General features: G+C 40.3%; 1 long non-coding RNA gene across 1 annotated transcript; it reads left to right on the forward strand.

The window, feature by feature from the left end:
- Positions 1-5451: 5451 nt before the first annotated feature.
- On the forward strand, positions 5452-23741 carry LOC119623865 (uncharacterized). The gene is made up of 3 exons (XR_005239931.2): positions 5452-5669; positions 20026-20150; positions 21227-23741. It is a non-coding gene; the product is annotated as an uncharacterized lncRNA (long non-coding RNA).
- The last annotated feature ends 1060 nt before the right edge of the window (positions 23742-24801 follow it).

Below are 24801 nucleotides of genomic sequence, written 5' to 3' on the forward strand. Positions count from 1 at the left end.
CATAAAACAGGGCCCAACTCAGATAGGTAGAATTGAGCATTAAAACAACTTTCTGGAGCTAATTAAGCCTTGTGTATCAAATGCCTTTAAAATATTTATACTCTTTCATCCAGCAATTCTAAGTATTTATCCTAAAAAAACCCAGCAGATGTGCACAAATATTTTACTATTCAAGGATGTTCATTACAGTTTTGTTTTTAATAGTAAAAAATTGGAAAAATCTAGATTTCCAAAAATAATCCTAATTAAATAAAGTATGATTCATGCATGTTGTAGACTCTTACGAAGAGGCTAAAAAATCAACTGAAAAAGAAGGTTTATTAATGTAGGAAAATGTTCACAATTCATTGGCAAATAAATATTGCAGAAAACCTCAATGATAGGGTAGAAGAATCGAAGGATAACTAAACCCTCTTCGATCCATGCATTTTATCCTATAGAAAGAGGAACTTTTTACAATGAAAAGAAAAAAATAAAGCTATTTATTAGATGTAGTGGAGTGGACAGCAAAGGGAAAGAAGAAATTGGTGCCTACCAAATATTGCTATTCTCCTAGCTGTCCCCAGCTTGGTGCTCTCACAATTCAAACATTCTCCCCTAGGGCTATGGACTGATGTTCATGTACCCCCACAATTCATGTGTTAACACATAGCCGCCAATACAATGGTATTTGGAGATAGGGTCTTTAGGAAGTACTTAAGTTTAGATGAGATCATGACAGTGGGGTCCTTCTGATGGATTAGTGCCTTTATAAGGAGAGGAAAAGAGAGAGATCTTCCTCCAAGCAAAGGCTATGTGAGGGCCCAGTGAGAAGGCGGCCAACCGCAGGCCCGGAAGAGAGCCCTCACCAGGACTCAATCACGTGAGTGTCCTCATCTCAGACTTGCAGCTTCTACCCATTACCCAGCTACAAAGCCACTTTACGTGTTTAGGTATTAATTATAGCAGCACCCCTCTTTGTGGTACCAAAATCCATTTGTCAGCTTGGGCTGCCATAACAGAATACCATAGAGTGGGTAGCATAAACAACAAAAATTTATTTCCTCACAGTTCTGAAGACAGGTATACCCAAGATGGATATGGCTGGTGTGGACATGATGTAAGTCCCTCTCATAGACTACCCTGGGTTTCACGTGCCAAGGCTGTCCCAGGAGGGAAGCCAAAGGAGCAGAAGCATGTGGTGCAGGAATCCTGCCTTGACCAGAGCTCAGCCGTGTCATGTCCCCCAGCCCCCTGCACACTTGTTATCCCACGCTCCTGTCCATCTGCAGCAGTGACTAAGGGCCCAGAAAGACACATACATGTTAATGGTGGTTATCTCTGGGTGATAGAAGTATGAATAATTTTTATATGTTAATATTTCATGTAGCAAGCATAAATTACTCTTGTAGTTGGAGTGGAAGAGTCCATTAATTTAATCAACTTAAATGTATGTCATGGACGGGCAGATCTTAGGACCTTTGAGCTTCCATTTTGCTTATCTGTAAAATAAGCCAAATGACTGGTAAAGTTCCTTCTAGCTTTGGCAGTCTGTGATTCAACAGATTTGCTTTTTAAGGGTGAAGAACAGGAGGGTAGCTTAAGAAGGTCACAGACTCTAAGGTAGGCATGCGAAAAATCTTTAAAGCTGATCGAGTGCAAAGCTAGTTGCAGTGTATGAAATTTGTTTCAGCACTTTGGGAGGTCGAGATGGGCGGATCATGAGGTCAGGAGATCAAGACCATCCTGGCTAACATGGTGAAACCCCGTCTCTATTTAAAAAAGTACAAAAAACTAGCGGGGCGAGGTGGCTGGCGCCTGTGGTCCCAGCTACTCCGGAGGCTGAGGCAGGAGAATGGCGTGAACCTGGGAGGCGGAGCTTGCAGTGAGCTGAGATCCGGCCACTGCACTCCAGCCTGGGCGACAGAGCAAGACTCCATCTCAAAAAAAAAAAAAGAAAAGAAAAGAAAAGAAATTTGTTTTAATTTTTCGTTTGGATAAGAACAGAAATCACATTAACAGGAAACATAGTATCTGTTATTTGGGAGATGGGAATGACATGGTCCTTAGCTCTCTACCTAACAGGTGTCTGTGGGTATTCATTCAGAAACCCCTGCAAAGGTGGTGATTAGGTGAAAGGAGATTTTAGATTCATCTGGACACTTCTGGAAAATGACTCACTCATCTATTTGGTGAATGTTTACAAAGCACATACCTCTGATTTGTTCTGAGGTATAAAGGCGCCTCATGCTATTCTCTGTCCTCAGAATCACCAAAATGTTGTCATATATTTTTGACTACTTTCCCTTTTTAGAAGAACCTTGACAAATTTTTCTTAGATAAACATAAAATTTTAATATAAAGACTCTCAAGTATTTGGTTGATGACGTAGTATGTTTATATTGGCAAAAACAATGTTGAGCTTCATGGAAATGTTAAATCTTAAAATTCCTTTTTTATTTTTTATTTTTTGGAAAGAAGCCTTGCTATGTTGTCCAGATTGGCCTCAAACTCCTGGCCTCAAGTGATCCTTCCATTTCAACCTCCTAAGCAGCTGAAACTACAGGTGTGTACCACCATGTGCAGCTAAGATATCTTACACTAAGTTAAAATATATATATATAACCATTCTGAAATTATGACAATAGGGAATTCATTTACCTATGCTATCAATTTTCTATAAATTTTTAATGATTTTTTTCTTTCTTAGCATTTCTAAATGTATTTTACACTGTTGTAACATTGACTAAAAATTTAAAAATCACTCACTGTTCCATTTTCAACCAATAATTTGTTTTCACTCTTCTATAGTACGTTCCAGGCTCTCTCTGTTTATTTATGCATGTAATTTTTATGTAGCTGTGTCTCATAGCTGGCACATGTTTGGGCTCCTGCTTCTTTAAATAGTGTCACATTACACCTGGGAGTGGTGCTCAGGGCATGTGCTCTGGGCATTATACTTGGGAGTTGTCCCTGCTGTTGCCTCATAGTCTTTGTAAATGACCATTTATAATAATTATGCAATATTCTACCAACCTGATGTGTGTGTGTGTGTGTGTGTGTGTGTGTGTGTGTGTGTGTGTATTTTTTTCTTTTTTAAAAAAACTACTTTACAAAGTTGTCCCAGGACTGCTTTATGTAATTTACAGGCTCCGGAAATAACCAAAACCCTCATCTGCCACAAAAATTCACCCAACTGCAATTGGATCTTTGGGCAAAGCCTTCTTTGCCTTCTCTTTGGGTTAAAGATAGTTTTGGGAAAGTGAATACTTTTAATCCCTAACATCTATATTGCTGATTGGTTTCATCGGTTGACTCCTCTCCCCGCATAGAAAGATTAGGGAAGAGGGGAATGCTGGGGTTGGGGTGGGAAGAAATGAAGCAGAAAGAGAGGGACAGGTGACATAAGTACCAAAGATAAATGTTGCCTGCTTCAAAATGTTTCCTAGGGTTACTTCTGAGCACTGTTCCCTTGAAGACTTTAGGGGCATCTGTTATCATTGTCTGCGTTTTCAGATGGAAAAGTAGAAGTCACTGAGGCTAAGTGACCAGTCAGAGGTCAAATGGCAGTGAGTGGTGGAGTCAGCGTGAGGATTCCTGTCTGTTGGCTTATTGTATTGGAGTGTTTTCTCCTATGAGTGCCTTTGCAGCCACTCATCAGCACCACTTTGACTCTCACAGTTGGGTGAGCTCCATAAAGCAGGCCAGGAAAACCTTCCAGGGGTCAGGTCACCGGCAGTTTCTGGGACAACGCTTTGCTGCTGCTCCCAGTCACTATCCTTCACACTAAACCAGAAAACCGGCTACTCCAAGGTTACAGGACATCTATCCCTTCCTTCTGGGGATAAACTTATCCTCCTGCCTATGCCTATCCCCAAGCCCAGCCAGTAGAAAATAATGGAATAGTGTGTGACCTTTATGGGCCCCTCTGAGGTAGGAAAATGTACTTGGCAAGGTAGTCAGTCTAGTGTGAAGCACAGGGGCTGTGGAATCAGCTCAGTGGCTTTGATGCCGGGTTCTATCCCCAGGGCTGCTGCTAGCCCATTTAGTGCCTTTGTTCATGTTAGAGGAAGGTGTCCCCTCTGGTGGGTGCAGCTCTGCTGGCATGTGGCTGGGCAAGTGAAACGCAGGCTGGATTTTGGCCTCTATTTATTCATTTGGCTGCCAGTGCCTTTGGAGCAGTGAGTGACTTACGCAACTCTATGTAAGTGCCCTATCCAGACTTTACTATTGGCCGACCTGAGCAGGCTGCTTGACCTTTCTGAGCCTTGGTTTCCCCATCTGTAAAACAGACAAAATAACAGTACCTGCTTCAAGGGTTGGCAGGAGGTTAAATGAGATGGTGAGTGTAAAACACCCAGGATGGTGCCCTCTGAGTAGTAAGCCAGTGTTCTATAAAATGGCAGCTGTTATTACTAGCTGTTACAGTTATGGCTTGGCTTTATAAAACAAGTAAAGCCTATACTTTTTAATACTCTGTTGAGCAACTTGATTTGCCTAGACACGTATTTTGTAAATGGTGGGCAATTATGAAAAAGGGAAGCAAGATTCATAATAGATTACTTGTTATCATTTTAATATAAAGGTTATGATGATTCTTTTTGGTTGCACCATCTGAAGTAGGCATATCTGATATAGAATTTCTAATTACATGTTTAGTTCAAGAGAGAGTCATTTATAAGTTCACACCCTGACACACCCATGCCCCGGAGAAAACTTCAAATTTTGTGGGATGTCTTGGGCATTGGGACAGACAACTCCATTCAAGTTATTATTTGGTAAATTCTTGCTCTGTTTCCTACAGTAGGATGAGTGATAGTAGGATGAGTGATACAATGAATAATTCAGAAGCAAACACCGAGGAATGTCTGATTTGCATAGGCTCATAAATGAGTCTCCTAAACTGGGTTTTAAAAGAAAAAAAAAAAATGTGCTCTCTGGTAGTTCTCAGGCCAAGTGAGGTCCCAGCGTGTTTGGTCAGCAGCTCTGCTATCCACCCCACCAGGACCCAATATACCGTATTCTATTATTTAATTATCTTGGTTGGAAGGAGACACATATAATTTAGCCCTGGGAGCTTTAAAAAAATTCCTGACAATTAATAAATAGAAGAGTCTTTTGTGTGATTTTAAAGTCACCGGAGGGCAGACATAAATTGTCAACTTACCTAAAAGACAAACATTCACCTTTTCTAGAGAGGCTCACATCAGCTTCCAGGGAGTGCATCATCCATAATTTAGCATAACTGCTTTGAAAATAAGTCTATAATCCTTAAATAACTCTGTGGGTCTCTTGCCTGGAGTCTTCCTTTCAACTTCTTTCATAGAAGAATTTATAATCAAATAATAACACTGATTTTAAAACAAGCAACCATACATCCATCACTCAAGAACTCACTTAAGGTTTGGGGGGAGCCGTTTCAAAACAAAGCAGCAACAACAGCAAAACTCACCATGGTAAAACTTTAACAGAGGAGAGCACCTAAGGACTCGGTGACTCAGTGTTAAAGGGATGGGAAGTCAGGTCATTTCCGATTATTGTGGCCTTTTACTTCCGGTTTCTCAGGATCAAATGAGAAAGGAGTGAGTCAGAAGGTGGGCATGATAACCCTGTAAATCTCTGTGGCAGGGTGCCTTACTGTGTCTCAAGCCATTCAGACGGGAGTTGTTTGTAGATGGTGACTCCTTCAGGTAACTGCTTGCAGAAGTGAATGCTTGAGAGAGTTTGGTTTTTGAGCAGAAGGAGAATTTTGTGTCTGTCTTGGGAGAGAGATGGTGGAGGGTGGATGAGGAAAATAGAAGGGGAACGCATAAAGTCCCGTCTCTTTTGCTCCCCCTCCACATCCCCAACACTTATACAGGTTCACACTGGCTGGAGGGGCTTCTCCAGAGCCCAAACCAAAGCACCTAGTTTCCAAGCTTGCAGCTTTGGGACAAGCCCAGCATGGGGTGGTGATAAGGCCAGACTTCCCACCTCTACTTTGCTTCCAAAGGCAAGGCAGCTTTTGTATTTAGACTCAGGGCAGCCGCAAGCCTTCCTTCTTAAGTAGCCCATCATTATAATTCAGCCTGAATATCAGTGTGACTTGTTACCACTCACAGGCTGAGTCTGGTGAGGTCTGGGCTATTTTGGTTTTAGAAATAATTTATAAATCATTTAGAAATATTTATAAATGACTTTAATGTACACTGTCTAATTTAATCCTCCCAATGACCTTGAGGAGAGTACTACTGAAGATACAGGGACTCAATGGCTATAAGTCCTTTTTTTTTTTCTTTTTTTTTTGAGATGGGGTCTTGCTCTGTCCCTGAGACTAGAGTGCAGTGGCACGATCTCGGCTCACTGCAGCCTCCACCTTCTGGGTTCAAGCGATTCTCCTGCCTCTGTCTCCCAAGTAACTGAGACTACAGGCACATGCCACCACGCCTGGCTAATTTTTGTAATTTTTAGTAGAGATGGGGTTTCCCATGTTGGCCAGGCTAGTCTTGAACTCCTGACCTCAAATGATCCACTTGCCTCGGCCTCCCAACGTGCTGAGATTATAGGCATGAGCCATCGCGCCTGGCCTGGTTATAAGTCTCAGGGTGACAGAGCTGGTGTGGGCTGAGCTGGAGCAGGGACACAGGTCCTCCAGGAGACCTGCACTTAACAGGTGACCAGTGCACCCTACAGCCACCTGGTGAGTACCTCTCTGTGTCACAAGAACACTTTCTAGCCAGTGTTTTACATATTTCCTGGATGGCTGGGAATTACCAGTAGGCAGAGTATGGCGCTGCACTCTGGTGATTATGAATGCTGTTGGCCATGGGTGTTAGATGTCATCGTGTGCCAGGCCCCTGAAGAACATAATCTGTTCGCATAGTTTCTCTAAAACTTTGTTTTCAAAACAGGTCTCATCTTTCCTTACTTCTGCCAGTGTTCTCATTCTTGATTTTACATTTGGAGCACAGAGAATCTAGACAAAATTAAGAAGAAATTGAAAATTGAAAAAAAATCAATAAAATAAAATCCTGAACCCAAGAATGATCAAATTTTACTTTAAAATTTAACTCAAAAGGGATAGTTGTTCTTCAGACATGCTTTGTAAGAAAAAAAAGGATGGTTGTTTATGCCGTGATGGACTAATTGCATAGGTAAACATGTGAGGAATCCTCATTTTATTTCTTATGCTAAAATGAGAATCCCTGTAAATCAGAATGTAGTCTATCTTACTGAAAGGTTTCACTGTTCAGCTCTGCTTATCCATCAGAATCACATGGGAAACGGCGAATCAGAGGCCCGAGCTCAACCCTATTCCTACCGAATGGAATCTCTGGAGGTGAAGCCTGTTTTAAAATTTTCCCAACCGGTTCTGATGCGTACCAGAGTTAAGAATCAACCAGTGCACTGAACTGGCAATTTTAGCAAAAACCCAAGGAACCCAGGGGCCTATGCAGAAAGCAGGAAATGCCCTCTAGTGGCCAAAGGACGCCATCATCCATTCTCCATGCTCTTGGGCCCTGGGACCCATGGCAGAGTTAGAGAGGTGGGAACAAAAGTTCCTGTTGTAAACTACAGTGTAATCCACTGATTCCACCAATATGGCCCTAAAACTTAACTGTAAGACCCATGAGGACAGGATCCACTTGTTCTTGTCTTGCCCATGAGGGTGCCTGGCATAATGTCTGACCCATTGTAATGGAAAATCTAAAATTAAGGCTCAATTTTATGTGTTGCCTATTAAGCCTCAATTTTACATGTTGCCTTGACATATATGGTAAAATCAGGAGGGTATCAAATGGCCTAACTGCAAGTTTCTTCTCCCCTGTTCAGCTCCCATGAATAAGGTCCCCTAGCCAAATAGCCCTCCTTTTCAAATCAACCAGACAGAGTTCCTGTTTATCCAGGACTAGTGAGTTCTCTGCCTGCTTAGGGAATTATTCAAACAAGTCAATCACATCCTCCCACAGGAACTAGGCCACCTCACCCCCTTGATACTCCAAATCCTGCCTCCATGGCACTTGGCTCTTCACTCTGACCCTGAGTGCAACCCTGTGTGACCCTGCATGGCATGGGGTATCTTCCTCCCCCAGGCTGTCACTTCATGTGACTAACAAACTACTATCAATCTCAACTGTCTAGTGTGAGCTGTTGTGTGTTCAGCTATCCCCACAATCCTGGAGTGAAAATTGCTCTCACCAAAGAGGAGGCAATCAAAACATCCATAACAAGTGTTCTGTAAATATTTGTTAAATGAATGAATGAGACCAAAGGTCTCTTGACAAGTTTAAATACCTTTATTTTATTGATTTATTGTCAATTTGCATACACTTTCAAAGTAATCATAGGCACAAATGAACAATTCAATGAATGTATTCACAGAACGTTAAGGCTGGAAGATATCTTAGAAATCATCAGGATTAACCTTCTTGTTTTATTTCTAAGACAACTACTACTCAGACAAGATCATGAATTCCTCAAGGAAAGTGGCTATGTTTTATTTATTTTTATATTCCCTTGACTCAGCACAGAACTGGTGTACAGTACATGTTTGATAAATGAATAAACAAGGATTAAGTGAATTTCCCTGGAGTACATGGTAGGTAATGACACCAACAAGGATTTAATTCCAGAATTCGACAGATATTTGTCAAATATCTTCTGTGAGCCAGGTGCAGTGGCTCACGCCTGTAATGCCAACACTTTGGGAGGCTGAGGCAGCAGGACCGTTAAGCTCAGAAGTTCGAGACCAGCCTGGGCAATATAGTGAGAACGCGTCTCTAAAAAAAAAAAGAATTTTTTTTTAATTAGCTGGGCGTGGCGATGCATGCCTCTAGTCCCAGCCACTAAGGAGGCTGAGGCAGAAGGATTGCTTGAGCATGGGAGTTTGAGGTCGTGGTGAGCTAGGATCATACCAGTGTACTCCAGCCTGGGTGACAGAGTGAGACCCTGTCTCAAAAAAAAAAGAAAAAAAAAGTCTTCTGTGAGATACAGTATCTTGCTAGGTACTCTCTGAGAATGCAACTAGGACTCTAGGCATGGGCTACAAAAATGAGAAAGACACAGCCCCTGCCCTCAAAGAACGGATACTCTGCAGATGTACTGTCCAGTACGGTAGCTTCTAGTGACATGAGGCTATTTAAAACAAAATTAATTAGAATTAAAAATCCAGTTCCTCAGTTAAATTAGTCACATTTCAAGTATTTAATGGCTAAATGGTGGCTAGTGGCTACCATATTGAGCAACAGAGATACAGAATATTTTGATTGCTGTGGAAAGTTATATGGGATAACGTTGCTATAGAGAGAAAAATGTTATGAGCCTGAAGCCCTAACAGAAGGCAGAAGATGATAACAGAAGTACAAATTAATTGCCATGGGGTCAGAGAGGATTGTTTCAGAAAGTCCCCACATGATTCCAAGTTTTCTGAAGACAGGGACTCTTTGGCTCCTAGCACGTAGCATAACGCCTGACGCCTACCTGAGAAGATGCTCAACCCATTTATTGAATGAAAATAAACTACCCATAGCAGTAGTGCTTTTTTCCTAACATTTCAAAAATGAGAGTATAGAGAATAATATGGCCATCATCAATGTATCCACAGCCCAACTTTATAAAATTTTAACATTTTGCTATATTTGTTTCAAATATAGAAAAATATGTATATATTCCCTTAACACAAATACAAGATCTGAAACAAATATATACTACAATTTATCTATTCTACTTTAAATGGAAATGTATCCTATTTCTAGTTTTTATAATTACCAATAAAGCCATAATGAACATTCTCATAAGTGTTTTTTATAGAAACATTCAGAGTTTATTCCTAGAAGTAGTATTGTTAGGTCTGAGGTTATATGAATCTTCAACTATTCTGAACACTGACAAGCTGATTTCCAAGGGGATTAACTGATATATATTCCCATCAGCATTGTATGAATGTTCTCATTGTTCTGCATTCTTGTCAACACTCAGTATTGTCAGGCTTTTATTCTTTGCCAATCTGATAATGTGAAAAGATACACTGTAGTATTTCTGAGGATGTTAAAGGCGTAAGAACAAGGCAAAAAACCAAAAACAACAACAACAAAAAACTACCCTGTTATAATCCTGGCATTGGGGTATAAGAGAAATAACAGAGTTATTTGCTTTTCATGTTGTAATGAGAAAATTGGCACTAGGTCCAAAGTAGCGACTGACCTTCAAGATAAGCAAAACTGCAAGAAGAGTATAAGACAGTTTTATCATGCTCTGCCTCTTTGCCACTACTAGGCATAGGCCAGGACACTTTTAAATAGAATTTGGAAATCAGAATATTTTCAGCATGTTTGCAGTGTGTTATATATTCTTCCTAGCGTAAACATAATTTATTTCCTCATGTGTCTCATTAAATGCACCCCAGAAGAAAATATTCACAGACTATGCATCCAGCAAAGGACTGATATCCAGAATCTGCAAGGAACTCAAACAAATCAGCCAGAAAAAAGCAAATAATCCCATTAAAAGTGGGCAAAGAACATGAATAGACAATTCTCAAAAGAAGATACACAGCCAATAAACATACGAAAAAAATGCTCAACATCAGTAATGATCAGGGAGATGCAAATTAAAACCACAATGAGATACCATGTTACTCCTGCAAGAATGACCATAATTTAAAAAGTGAAAAAACAATAGATGTTGACATGGATGTGGTGAAAAGGGAACACTTTTACCCTGCTGGTGGGAATGTAAATTAGTACAACCACTGTGGAAACCGGTGTGGAGATTCCTTAAAGAACTAAAAGTAGAATTACCTTTCGATCCAGCAATCCCACTACTGCATATCTACCCAGAGGAACATAAGTTATTATATGAAAAAGACACATGCATATTTATAGCAACACAATTAGCAATTGCAAATATATGGAACCAGCTTAAATGCCAATCAACCAACGAGTAGATAAAGAAAATGTGGTATAAATATGCCATGGAATACTACTCAGCCATAAAAAGGGCAATTTGGATGGAGCTGGAGGCCATTATTCTAAGTGAAGTAACTCAGGAATGGAAAACCAAATACCATATGTTCTCATTTATAAGTGGGAGCTAAGCTATGAGGATGCAAAGGCATAAGAATGATATAATGAATTTTGGGGATTCAAGGAGGAAGGCTGAGAGGGGGATGATGGATAAAGAATGATATATAGGGTATAGTATACAGTTCAGGTGATGGGTGCACCAAAATCTCAGAAATCACCATTAAATAACTTATCCATGTAACTTATCCACCTGATATCCAAATAACTTATCCACCAGAAAAACTCTTGAAATAAAAATAACTTAAAAATTTAAAAGTGCACCACAGGGTCCCTAGCTTTCCACTTCTTTGTCTTAAGCCGATTTCTGGTGGAAAAAATTATTGGAAAGTGAGGAGCTGTGTGAATTAGATATCTACTGTTGGGAAATCTTAGCAATCCGAAGTACTATCAGCTTAACAAGAGGCAAGGTAGCATATGCAGACCATATCTTGGAATATTTGCTTACAGCTAATTCTTGTAAATACTTTAAATGCTTGAAGCACAGAAAAATAATCCTATAATTTAGGAACATATTACTATTTCATCTTGCAGAGATTTTCCAGTATGATTCTAGCTAATACCTGAGGAACTAAAATGAACCAGTTTAGAAAGACTTTAGAGCCTGGGGCGGTGGGAAACACCCATGGCTCCACTTCCCCAAGTGGTTCTTTGATGGAAATAAAGTATTTCTTAGCAACCTTTCATTATGGCTGGCTTACTCATGGGAGATTTGAGATAATGCCAATTTTACCTCTGTGAAATCCTTCTTGGAGTAATAACTTGAAAATTTTTTAAAGGGATACAAGATCTGAGAATGTTTTCCTTGCTTCTTCATGTGAACTAGAGAGTTGTGGCTGAGAAAGCAGATCAGCTGGACTCTGGGCAGCCAACTGAGATCTATAGAAATAATTTAGCTGAAAGCTCAGATGAACCAATTGTGTTCCATTTGCTAATCTGAATCCAGCCCTTGGTTTTCTTTTTCAAAAAGCAAGGTTTATGTCACCTATGGTGTTTTTTCCTAAAACCTATTTGTGAATGACAGCGTTTAGAAAACGTATGTCTTCTTAGAATAATCAGCCTTGCTCCTTCCAGAGAGCTGGTTGTTAGTTTCCTCCCTGATTTTTAGTTTGCAATGAAAGGGCTGCTTCCACAGTAGAGCAGATGACTGTGAAAAGCTAATAGACATTTTTCTAAGGAGACAAAAAGAAAAAATGTATTTATAGTTCCTATGGAGAAACATACAATTTAGGTGTTACATCTATAAATGAAAAGCTAAAAATGTGGTATTAAAGGGTTTTGACTGTGGTTAAACAAGCTAGGTCCAAATCTTCTTCCCCCTGCCATTGAGTGGTTTGTTTGTCTTTTTTGTGTCTTTATTTCCTCATCTGTATAATCGGGGCAAATTGTTCTGAGGACTGGATGAGATTCATTAATTCAACAAACATTTATTAAATGCCTTCTACTGGCTAGCATTTATCCCAGGTTCTGAGGATACAGTGGAAAATAAATTCATGTTCCCATTCTCGCAGACTTCTATTCTCACAGGGGAAATGGCTTGCCGTAACAAATAAATGAACAATATCATTGTAATTGCCTTGGAAGGGCACTGCTTTAGAAGGGGTAGTCTGGGAAGACCTTTTTGAGAAGGTAACACCTAAGCTGAGGTATAAATGATGAGAAGGAACCAGCTCTGTGAAGAAGGTGGGGTAGGGAGAGAGGGATCTGGGCAGGGGGAAGAGGAGGATAATGGCCTGAAGCTGGATCTGACTTGGCACGCTCAGGAAACAGGAAGAAGGCTGGTATGGCTAGAGTGGTGTAAGATGAAGTAGAGAAGGGCATCCAGACCATCATGAGGAGTATGAATTTCTTTTTACATGCAAGGGGGAGCCGTTAAAGTGTTTATGTTCTTGTTGTTTATTTTTAGCATACATATACATACTTGAGGTGTATAATATGATGTCTTGATATACATAGTGAAATGATTACTACAGTCAAATTAATTTACATCTCCATCAACTTCCATGATTACCCCAGTGTTTGTGTGTGTTAAGGGCACCTAAAATCTATCTCACTTAAATGCAGAATTTTTTTTTTAAGTAGAATAAATAAAAACAGAGTAAAACTATTGTTACTAAGGGCGAGGAAGGGGAGGGAATGAAGAGAAATAGGTCAAAGATTGCAACTTTGCAGTCAGGTAGGGTGAATCTAGAGATCTAATGTATAGTGTGATGATTATAGTTAATAATATCATATTGTATACTGAAAATTTGCTAAGAGTGTAGATGGAAGTATTCCTTGTCCCCTGAATCGATGTAGTACCTGCTTGTGAATAGTGAGGCATACTGTGTCATCTAACTCCACTTGATTTCTGAATTTTGAATAGTGATTAGTGAGAGTTTACATATTGAGGTGTTTATCAAAAGTGTATTTTACTTTATTTTGTTCCTAACGCTCAGATATCAGAAAAAAGAGCTGGATAGTAAGAGATTCATTCCAGAAAATTATTTGTATCTATTGGGTTCCCTGAAATAGAGTCAGGATGCCAATTATATTGAATATTTAATAAATGAATAATGCAGTTATTATAAACTATATTTTAAGAGAAGAGTTGAAAGATGTCCACAATGTGTTGTTAAATAAGGAAAGTGGGCCAGTCCTGTAATCCCAGGACTTTGGGAGGCCGAGATGGGAGGATAACTTGAGTCCAGGAGTTCAAGATTAGCCCAAGCAATATAGTGGGACCTCGTCTTTATGATTAAAAAAAAAAAAAATTAGCTGGGTGTGGTGATGCACACCTGTAGTCTCAGCTAACTGGGAGGTTGAGATGGGAGAAACTCTTGAGCCCGGGAGGTCGAGGTTGCAGTGAGCCATGATTTTGCACCACTGCACTCAGCCTGGGTGACAGAGTGATATCTTGTATTAAAACAAGAAAAGAAAAGAAATAAAGAAAAAGAAAAGTAGGTAACAAAGCAGGATTTAAAATTGCCCTGAGTGCCGTGGAGAAGAACTATGACACATTCATGATCATCTCAATCATACTAGCTGTTCCAAGGTAGGCAAGACTCAGCCACTCTGGGCTAATAAGACCTGAGGAGAGCCTTCTTAGGGCCTTCTGAAAAGAAACTATGGATAACCAATCTCTTCTGCCGTGGCTGGATGTAAACAAAGAGGTGTACAGCTTGACTGCTGCTGCAGCCATGAGCGGGGGAAAAACTACTCAAAGAATGAAGCCCATATCGTGTCAAGTATCATGCAGAAACAGAGAAGACCTGCTTTCTCCATGACACCGTCAGGCATCTAGACTGCAAGTTAGACAATAGAATATTATTCAGCCATTAAAAAGGAAATTCTGCCATTTGCAACAACATAGATGAAACCAGAAGATACTATGCCAACTGAAATAAGCCAGACACAGAAAGACAAATACTACAAGATCTCACTTATACACGGAATGTAAAAAAGTTGCACTCACAGAAACAGAGAGTAGAAGAGTGGTGACCAGGGGCTGGGGATGGGGGAAATGAGGTGACGTTGGTCAAAGGGTGCAAACTTCCAGTTATAAGATGAATTTACCTCCTGGGCATCCAATGGTGACTATACTTAATAATAATATATTGTATACTGGAAATTTGCTAAGAGAGTAGCTCTTAAGTGTTCTCACCACACATAAAAGAGACAACTATATTAGGTAATTGTGTTAGCCTATTCTTGCATCGCTATATAGGAATATCTGAGACTGGGTAATTTATTTTAAAAAGAGATTTAATTGGCTCACAGTTCTGTAGGCTGTGCAGGAAGCATGGTGCCAGCATCTGCCTCTGGTGAGGCCTCAGGGAGCTTCCAATCATGGTGGAAGATCAAAGGGGGAGCCAGTGCATCACATGGTGAGAACAGGAGCACAAGAGAGATTGAGGGAGAGGCCACACTCTTTTAAACAACCAGATCTCACATGAACTTAGGGTGAGAACTCACTTATTACTGTGAGGAGGGCACCAAGCCATTAAAGAGGGATCTGCCCCCATGACCCAAACACCTCCCACCAGGCCCTACCTCCAACACTGGGGCTCACACTTCAACATGAGGTTTGGGCCAAGCGTGGTGGCTCACACCTGTAATCCCAGAACTTTGGGAGGCCGAGACGGGTGGATCACTTGAGGTTAGGAGTTTCAGACCAGCTTGGCCAACACAGTGAAATGCCATAGCTACTAAAAATACAAAAATTACCCAGGTGTTGTGGCAGGTGCCTGTAATCCCAGCTACTCCGAAGGCTGAGACAGGAGAATCACTTGAACCTGGGAGGCGGAGTTTGCAGTGACAAGATTATGCCACTACACTCCAGCCTGGGCGAGAGAGCAAGACTCTGTCTCAAACAAACAAACAAACAGAAACACATGTGATTTGGAGAGGACATACACCCAAACCATATCAGTAATGGATATGTGAATTAGCTTGATTGGGGTAATCATTTCACAGCATATATGTATATCAAAACATTACATTGTACACCTTAAATAAATTCAATATTTACTTGTCAGTCATACCTCAATAAAGCTGGAAGGCAAAGTCTACATACCCAGATAGAAAAAGCTAGAAAGCTATACCAAAATATTAACCATGGTAATATCTGATACCTCTGAGTTGTGAGGATTGGGGAGGATGGTTGAGACAAGCGGAGAAGGTAGTATTGGTCATTTCAGAGAGAATGAGAAGAATAAATGTAATAGGATTGGCAAGCAGAGCAAAGGGTCCCCTTGACATTCAAACTTATGGAATTCTCAGTGGTTCCCTCTAGATTTAAAATGATCATGGAAACAAGCCCTAAAAGAGAGTCTGATCTGGAATGTTTGGGTAAAGTTTTCCTGACCTAAAAACAAAACAAAGGGAAACATCTGATTTTAGGTATTAAGGAATCAAATGCCAAAGCATACACAGGAAATAACCTAATTTACTTCCTCTAATAGGTAGACAACTCTATGAAGTTCAATGCCAAGCCAACTGGCCACTGAGTGTGTCAGCAACTGCACTAGTAGATTTTTAGAGCGTGTTCATTAAACTTGTTTTAGACCACAACCTTCACTAAGAAAACACTTTACACTCTGACACACAACCAGTGGTGTGCTAGAGCCAGCTTATGTGGGCTTGTGAAAGCAGATTGTTATGTTTGTATAAATTGTGAGCCACTATTAAATACAGTCGTTATTGGCCAGGTGCGGTGGCTCAAGCCTGTAATCCCAGCACTTTGGGATGCCGAGGCAGGTAGATCATGAGGTCAGGAGATCAAGACCATCCTGGCTAACATGGTGAAACCCCGTCTCTACTAAAAATACCAAAAAAAATTAGCCAGGAGTGGTGGCGGGCGCCTATAGTCCCAGCTACTCAGGAGGCTGAGGCAGGAGAATGGTGTGAACCCGGGAGGCGGAGCTTGCAGTGAGCCGAGATCGCACCACTGCACTCCAGCCTGGGTGACAGAGCAAGACTCTGTCTCAAAAAAAAAAAAAAAAGAAAAGAAAAATACAGTCATTATTAAAATTTTAGCTAGGCGTGGTGGCTCATGCTTATAATCACAGCACTTTGGGAGGTTGAGGTGGGAGAATTGCTTGAGCCCAGGAGTTTGAGACCAGCCTGGACAACATAGTGAGACCCTGTCTCTAAAATATAATAAAATTTGTAAATAAATTATAGAAAGTTAAAATTAAACAATGTTAAAAACAAATAATAATTACTCAAAACTCATCACTTCTTAATTATTGTAAGACATTTTCCTGTCATCTCTATTCTTGCAGTTACCTCTCTCCTATCTGTGTGGTAGAAATGCCATATAATGATGTGCTAGGCTGGGCACAGTGGCTCACACGTGTAATCCCAGCACTTTGGGAGGCTGGGCTGGATAGATAGGTCAGGAGTTCAAGACTAGCCTGGCCAACATGGTGAAACCCGTCCTTACTAAAAATACAAAAATTCGCAGGGCATGGTGGCACACGCCTGTAATTCCAGCTACTTGGGAGGCTGAGGCAGGAGAATCATTTGAACCTGGGAGGCGGAGGTTGCAGTGAGCCGAAATTGCACCACTGTACTCCAGCCTGGGTGATAGAGTGAGACTCAGTCTCAAAAAAAAAAAGAAAAAAAAATTGACAAACACTATAAATCAGGGCTTGATTTCTTGATTTACTGTTTTGTTGATCCTCTATTCATGAAAGTGAAGAAAATAATGCAGATTAAATTTTAAAAGTGTCTATAACTGTTACAATGTGAATAGCACAAAAAATTGAGGAAATACTCTTCCAATATTTGAAAACTATTATCCAGTTCTCCATGTCATTGATAAATTAGTGAAGTTCCCAAATGTCTTCATTGTTTCACTTTCATCTTATTTGTTAATGTAAATTAAAATAGCAATTAACAGTTACGCCAGAATACACTCATTCATCAATAATGTGAGGGACTTATTTGCTGAATCTGATAGATATCAAGCATTTATTCATAGTCTGATTTTCTCAAATTAGAGTTGAATTGCAACCACAGATTGGCTATGAATGCAAAAGTTTGGCAAAAATCAATGAAAGCATTTCTTGAGAATCAATTGGCTATATGAAATGCACAGTGAGTGCCATGTATTTATTATTATTTATAAATTTTAGCTATACATGCTTTATATCAGTAAAATATATAATAAATGTATACACATATTTACATATATACATATCTCTTCTCTCAGGGAGCCAGTTGTTAAACATTTTTCAGCACATCACTATCAAAACACACATAGGCATAAACAACTTAAATTAAAAAATTCACAAAATAATTCTTTATTAATATACTAATTCATTACTATATTACTATATATGATGCCCTCTGATATCTTCTTATATTCTAGCTCATTAAAAATACACATCCATGTTGCAATGCTCTAAATGATGTCATGACTAAAAGTTTATGAGCCACAGTTTAGAAAATCCTGATTTAGAGGTTTTTAACTGCAGGTTCTGAAATTATATTTTGAAGAGATGCTCGGAGGGACGGTGATCAAGTGTCCTTTTTATATTCAGAGTTAAACAACAATAGGAACTCAAGAAATATGAAGCAGACAAATTTTTTAAAACACACATGAAGGCAGAATTGGAAATCCGAAAGCTAGACTTTACCATCCCTAGCATAAAGACAAATTATGCAGTCGTGTTATGGTTCTAATAGTGTATGCCTGTATTTCAACTTTTCCTATAAAGGCCTTTCCTATAATTAAAAGCCTGTCATCCTTAATGATTCTTACATCTTGATTACTTACATCTATGGAGGTGAACATTATTGTGGATAATTTTTCAAATGCCATTATCTGCCCAAGTAGGTCAAGGACATTACTGACATACACACCATGCCTGTATTTGGTAAAAGAGAATTCAACATTTATAGAAAATGACAGGTGGTTCCAAAAATAACTAAATGTGTTAGATATCCACAGATCATAAAAGGGATAAAGTGAATTAACCTTTTGCAGTTCACCTACATCAAGTAGATATTCTGTTACTAAATTCATGTGCAGTGCCTGCTAAAGAGGGCTCACCATTTCTTGAGTTTTAGACAAGTCCTTGGGAGAAAAATCATCCCAGCTTCTCTGGCTGATATGTGTCCTTTCGACAATGTTTGCAAGAAGGTCTTTTTATGACTCCTGTCGCTGTAGCAACAGATAGAAAGCATAGACAAATGGGTCTAAACACAGGGTACTCACCTCTCAGGCTGCCCAAGGTCACCAGGGCAATGACAACTGAGTAGTGAAGACTCGCACTGAAGGCTGAGAAGGACCAGTTCTTCTGAATTTTCCCCAAATCTGCCTAGAAATCTTGATAGCGAACCTTTCTGAGGGGAGGAATCATTTGAGAATCTAACGAAAAATGTGGGTTCTCCAGAAAAATTCCTTCCTCAGTAAACTGCCTACATTTGCAGGAGATCCACAGCTCCTCTTAAAGTCCATCCCCCCATCCCCAGGTGAAAACCCCTGCTTTTGGATGAGGATCTTCCTCTCAGAGAATCTGCCAAGAAGGATAGCCAGGAAGATAGACCCTTCTGATAGTTTCAAAGGCCTCTAATCAAAGAAAATAAACTTATGAGCATGGTGTGGTCCAGAATCAGCTCTATCAATTTCACCTGTACACACACATTAAAATTCACTGTCAAGAGCATCATTATTTTAAAAGTTGAGGACAACTGTGTACTCTTGGCTGCCTACAATTATTGGAAATGGGTAGAATATAAATACAGTAGTAATAATAATGGTTACTATAAATACAATAGTAATAATAATGGCTTTCTAGCTTTCTAGGAGTTCATTCATAGGCAAAGTTCACCTAAGACTTCACAAGAAAATAAACTAAGCGAAAGTTTGCTATGAAAACTCCAGGGTTGGCTGGGCACAATGGCTCATGCCTGTAACCCCAGCACTTTGGGAGGCCGAGTTGGATGGATCACTTGAGCCCAGGAGTTTGAGACCATCCTGGACCACATGGTGAAACTTCCTCTCTACAAAATATACAAAAATTAGCCAGGCATGTTGGTGCACACTCGTAATTCCAGCTACTTGGGAGTCATTTAAAGCTGGGAAGCAGAGATTGGAGTGAGCCAAAATCGTGCCACTGCACTCCAGCCTGGGTGACAGAGCGAGACACTGTCCAAAAAAAAACAGAGAGAGAGGAGGAAAAAAAGAGAAAGAGAAAGAAAGGAAGGAAGGAAGGAAAGAAGGAAAGAAGGAAGGGAGGGAGGGAGGGAGGGAGGGAGGGAGGGAGGGACAGAGGGAGGGAGGAAGGAAGGAAGGAAACCCAGAAGCGTAGAAGAGACTATGGGATTCTACCAGGGATAGACATGAAGCAATGGAAGAGCCTTTGGACACCCCTTAATCCATCAATGCCCCTTGTCTTTGATATGGACAGTTGACATTTTCTACATTTTACATAAAGTGCTAGGCAACTGCAAGACAAATCCTCAGTGTTTCATCTCTCATTCTCTTCCCATATAGAAATATTGGGAGCTGGCACAGTCATGAATTCAAAGCTGAACCCTCAACTCTCCACAATTGACCTAAGACTTATGATCGTCCATTCTCTACTATCCCTGCCCTCAAAAGAAGATCTACAATATGAGGTAAACTACAGGCCAACTTTCTAGCTTCAGGCTAACAAAGTCACTTCAGGATGCAAGAATTTACATAGAGCAAAACATTTTTACAGTAGAAATCTTTGAGACCTGTTTGGCTGCCTTCATAAAACTAAGAATCTAAGTTTAACAAGGCTTTCAGTAAGAGACCACAGATAAGCTTAATAAACAGTTCACCTCAATTAGGAGGAAAAACACAGAATAACTTAAGAACAGTAACACCCAATAGAAGAGCTATCATCTGGCTGGGCGCGGTGGCTCACGCCTGTAATCCCAGCACTTTGGGAGACTGAGGTGGGTGGATCACCTGAGTCTGGGAGTTCAAGACCAGCCTGGCCAACATGGTGAAACCCCATCTCTACTAAAAATACAAAAATTAGCAGGGTGTGGTGGTGTACGTCTGTAATCCCAGCTACTCAGGAGGCTGAGGCACGAGAATCACTTGAACCTGGGAAGTGAGGTTGCAGTGAGCTGAGATCGCGCCACTGCACTCCAGTCTGGGTGACAGAGAAAGACTCTGTCTCAAAAAAAGAAAAGAAAAGAAAAGAAAAGCTACCATCTCTGTTCTTTGGTTCTGACCTACTGATGCATGGTGACTTCCATTGTCTCTGGTTTGTTTGCATGTTGTAACATCAAATAACCATTTGGCACTAAGTGAGCTTAACACTTTGAAAACTAAGACACTTTAGACTTCTAAATATGTTGCCCTACTGGTTGTAAACCACAAAGTACAATAAGTGATGGCCATCTCCCCTCTCACTTATTACTTGAAGTGTCATGTTTTGGTTCCAGTCCATGGATCCCAAGAAGGGTAGGAACCCTGTGGTAAATGGATATATCTAGGAAACACTTAAGCATAAATGCTAGTTGAAAAATATATGCCTTTTGTCACGAATTCCTGTTTCTGAGGCTCTGGAATAATATGTAACACAATTGAACTTTCTATGCTATAAATATATTGGCTGTTTACATTTCCAAATGAATTTACCAATGAAAATGAACAAACAGCTTTACGAAAAGTTTTGAAGATTTTTCTCATACCTTCTATCTTTGTGTTTCCCTAGGAATATTAAAGGTCAGTGAATACAATGAAGTATAAACAATGCAATGCTATCTGAAATCTGCTTTAAAACATCGAAGGAAAGAAAAGTATGCATAGTGGATAAATGAAACGATTGACAAATTGTAGATAATTGTGAAAGGTGGATGACAGGCACATGGGAGCTCATCATGCTTTTGTATTCGTGTGAAATTAAATGTGTTTACAAAATTTTTTACAAGTCAAAGTCATAAGGAATTACAGGCCAGATATGGTGGCTCATGCCTATAATTCCAGGACTATGGGAGGCTGAAGTGGAAGGATTACTTCAGGCCAGAAGTTTGAAACCAGCCTGGGCAATATAGTGAGATCCCTGTATCTACAGAGAACAAAAAACATTAGCTGGTTGTGATGGCACACACCTGTGATCCCAACTACTCAGGAGACTGAGGTAGGAGGACACTTGAGCCCCAGAGGTTGAAACTGCAGTGAGCCATGATCACGCCACTGCACTTCAGCCTGCGCTAACAGAGCAAGACCCTGTTTCAAAACAAGCAACAACAACAAATCTCCTTAAGCAAGCTAGAAGTTAGACAGAGAAGCTCATTTAATCAATCTTGGTGGTGTATTTTAGTTAAAATGAAAAGCATTCTATATTTGTAGCAAAACCTGCCTTCATTTAAATAAATGAAGGTGTCTGTGTAAATAGTTCTCAATATCTTCCATATTCTGTTGAGTCAAATTATAAAACGGAGTCAGGTTAGAAGAGGAGAGGGAATAAAAGAGGTGCATAATGTGGGGTGGTCTGTTCTAGCTCTCCTACAGAAAAAAAAAGTGATGCCACAGGAAAGGGTATTTGGAAATACAACTGATGGGAGAGACTAATTCTTGCAGTTAGATGAGAGAATAGGACAGCGCAGAGAAAGGACACAAAGGAAATGAAAGAGAAGGCAGGGAAGGATGCAAGGAGTGGCAAAAACAAAGCCATCCAAAATAGAAGAAAACCTTTCAGTCCTCTCAAAGAGATTTCACACAAGCTTCTGCTTGACTCCACAATGTGCTGTTCCCATTTCAGCAATTAAAATGATCCCCTACTCTCTGGTGACATCCACTCCTGGGAATGGGGCATGGCACCTTGTCAACTCATATAAGGAAGATATTATGGAATTGAGGCAAATCGCTCAGAAAGTAGTTCATGCTTTCATTCTCATGGAGCTTAGATAGAGGGGCTCAAGAAGCTTAGTTATTTAACCTGTGTAAAGAAACAGGATCCAGATACTTTGGAGATTAATTAAAAGGGCCCACCATGAGGTTCACAAAGAAAGACCAAATCTTGCCAGGGCCTGGAAACTCATTAAATGCCTGTCCAGGACATGGCATGGTGCTGAGGAAGGCCTCAGCATAGAGTCAATGTGAGGAGGGGTTATGGACCTCTCAGTGTGCTTAGCTATTGTACCACAAAGGACGCTATGAACTTGTCTCCTTAAAGAAAGGCACTGAAGATGAGGAACAGCCCCCGCATTGGCCTCCAGGACCTCTTGACTACCTCCTCACACAAAGCATTCTTCTGTCAAAACCGGGAAGAAAATGTAGAGGAGGCCAGTATTTCTAGCCAGGACAGGCTCTGAGCTAACTAACACATGCCAATGGATATCCGTTTCTCTGCCCATGAATTGTCCCCCAGGCACAGAGTAGAACATATGCCAAGTATGCTATATTTTTATCTGCCCCACCATCTGCATACTGTGTTGCCAAACACTGAACTATCACTTCGTGCTTAGTCCATCATGCAGACAATGCTGAAGAGTCCCACTATTGCTTATTCACGTGGTTTTATCAAATTCAAACATTTAGAAGCAGCGTTGAGGAGAAAGCCATGGCATCGGATCAGGATGTTTGAGTACCACCAAGGAAAGAGCAGAAAGGGTTCTGATGGCATTCTCTACAACTCTGGAGAAACCCTCCCAAGGTATTTTTCTTTGTAAAGAGAGCAAATGGGTATATATTTTTTCAAATTTAGGTATAACTTACATACAGTAAAAAGCACTCATTTTCTTAAGTGTGTAGCTTGATTAAATTTGACATAAGTCTACCCCTGTGTAACAACCACTCAGATCAATAAATAGAATATTTCTTTTTTTTTTTTTTTTTTGTCTCGCTCTGTCACTCAGGCTGGAGTGCAGTGTTGTAATCATAGTTCGCTGCAACCTCGAACTCCTGGCCTCAAGTGATCCTCTCACGACTTGGCCTCCTAAAGTGCTGGGATTATGGATGTGAGCCATCATGCCTGGCTAATATATAGAATATTTCTGTCACCTCATGAGATTCCCTCATGCCCCCAGCCAGTCAATAACCCCTCAAAAGTAACCATTAACCTGACGTCTACCTGAATAGATTTGTTTTTGTCAATTCTTGAATGTCACGTGGATGGAATCCTGCCATATGTTCTTATAGCATATACTCTTTTGTTTTTCTCTTCTGTCACTCCAAACTATATCTACGAGTCTCACCAATGTTAAATATAGGTGTTCATTTTTTTGTTGATGTGTAGTATTCTATTATGAATATTCTAGAGTTTATTCATTCTACTATGGTTGAACAGTTGGGTTGCCTACAATTTTTAGTTATTAAAAATAAAGTTTCTGTAAATATTCTTATACATGTCTTTTGGTGGATATATGTGCTCATTTTTCTTGGGTATATACCCAGGAGTGAAACTGCTGGATCAGAGGGTAGGTTTGTATTTAACCAAACAGTTTTTTAAATTTGTACATTCTACAGAAGCAATGTCTGAGAGTTCCAGCTTCTCCACATTCTTACTCTCACTTAGAATTGTCAGTCCTTTTAATTTTTGCCATTCTGCTGAATGTGAATGATATTCAGCATAGTTTTAATGTGCTTTCCCCTGAAGTCTACTGTTGAGTATGGGTATAGCTGTATAAATACAGTGATCACTTTGGAATCATTTCCCAATGAGAGTAGGACTAATTTAAAAGGACCATTGGAAGAAAATGACTGTGAAATCAAATACTGTACTTTCATTCATGCTTATTCCCCTCTGCTTTTTCTTTTCTACATTGCCACCTTTCTGTTTCATTCAATAAATACTTGTGAATGTTGACTCCTTTCAATGGACAAACCAAGACTTTCTCCCTTCCCCTCTCCCTTCTTTAGTTCTCCTTAGAGTGGAAACAAATAAATGGCAATAAAGGCACTGGAATGTAGTGAATAGCTTTGGGGAATTCCACCTCACCGGACTTTCCTTCTCTGAGAACTAGTCCACTTACACAGATGTGGGTCCCTAAAGTAATGTTTGTATCATGTGACCTCACCTCTTCCACTGATTGGATAAGAGGGGGCGCCTGATCTAGAGGACAGTGCCTTCACTTGTTGGCATTTGTTGGCGTGAGCCCAAAAGCTTTTCTATCCTGAGCATTTGGGGTTTGGGTGTTGAGATGCCAGTCAGTTTTCCAAGGACCCCGGAACTGAGAGTGTGTGGAGAGGAGTCCAACGCACAGAGAAAAAGAGAAAGCTAGTCTACAGACAGGGAGACCAATCAAGAGAAGATGTGCAGACCAGGCGCAGTGGCGCACGTCTGTA

This window comes from Chlorocebus sabaeus, chromosome 11, assembly GCF_047675955.1.
Source record: "Chlorocebus sabaeus isolate Y175 chromosome 11, mChlSab1.0.hap1, whole genome shotgun sequence".
Classification (NCBI taxonomy): Eukaryota; Metazoa; Chordata; class Mammalia; order Primates; family Cercopithecidae; genus Chlorocebus; species Chlorocebus sabaeus.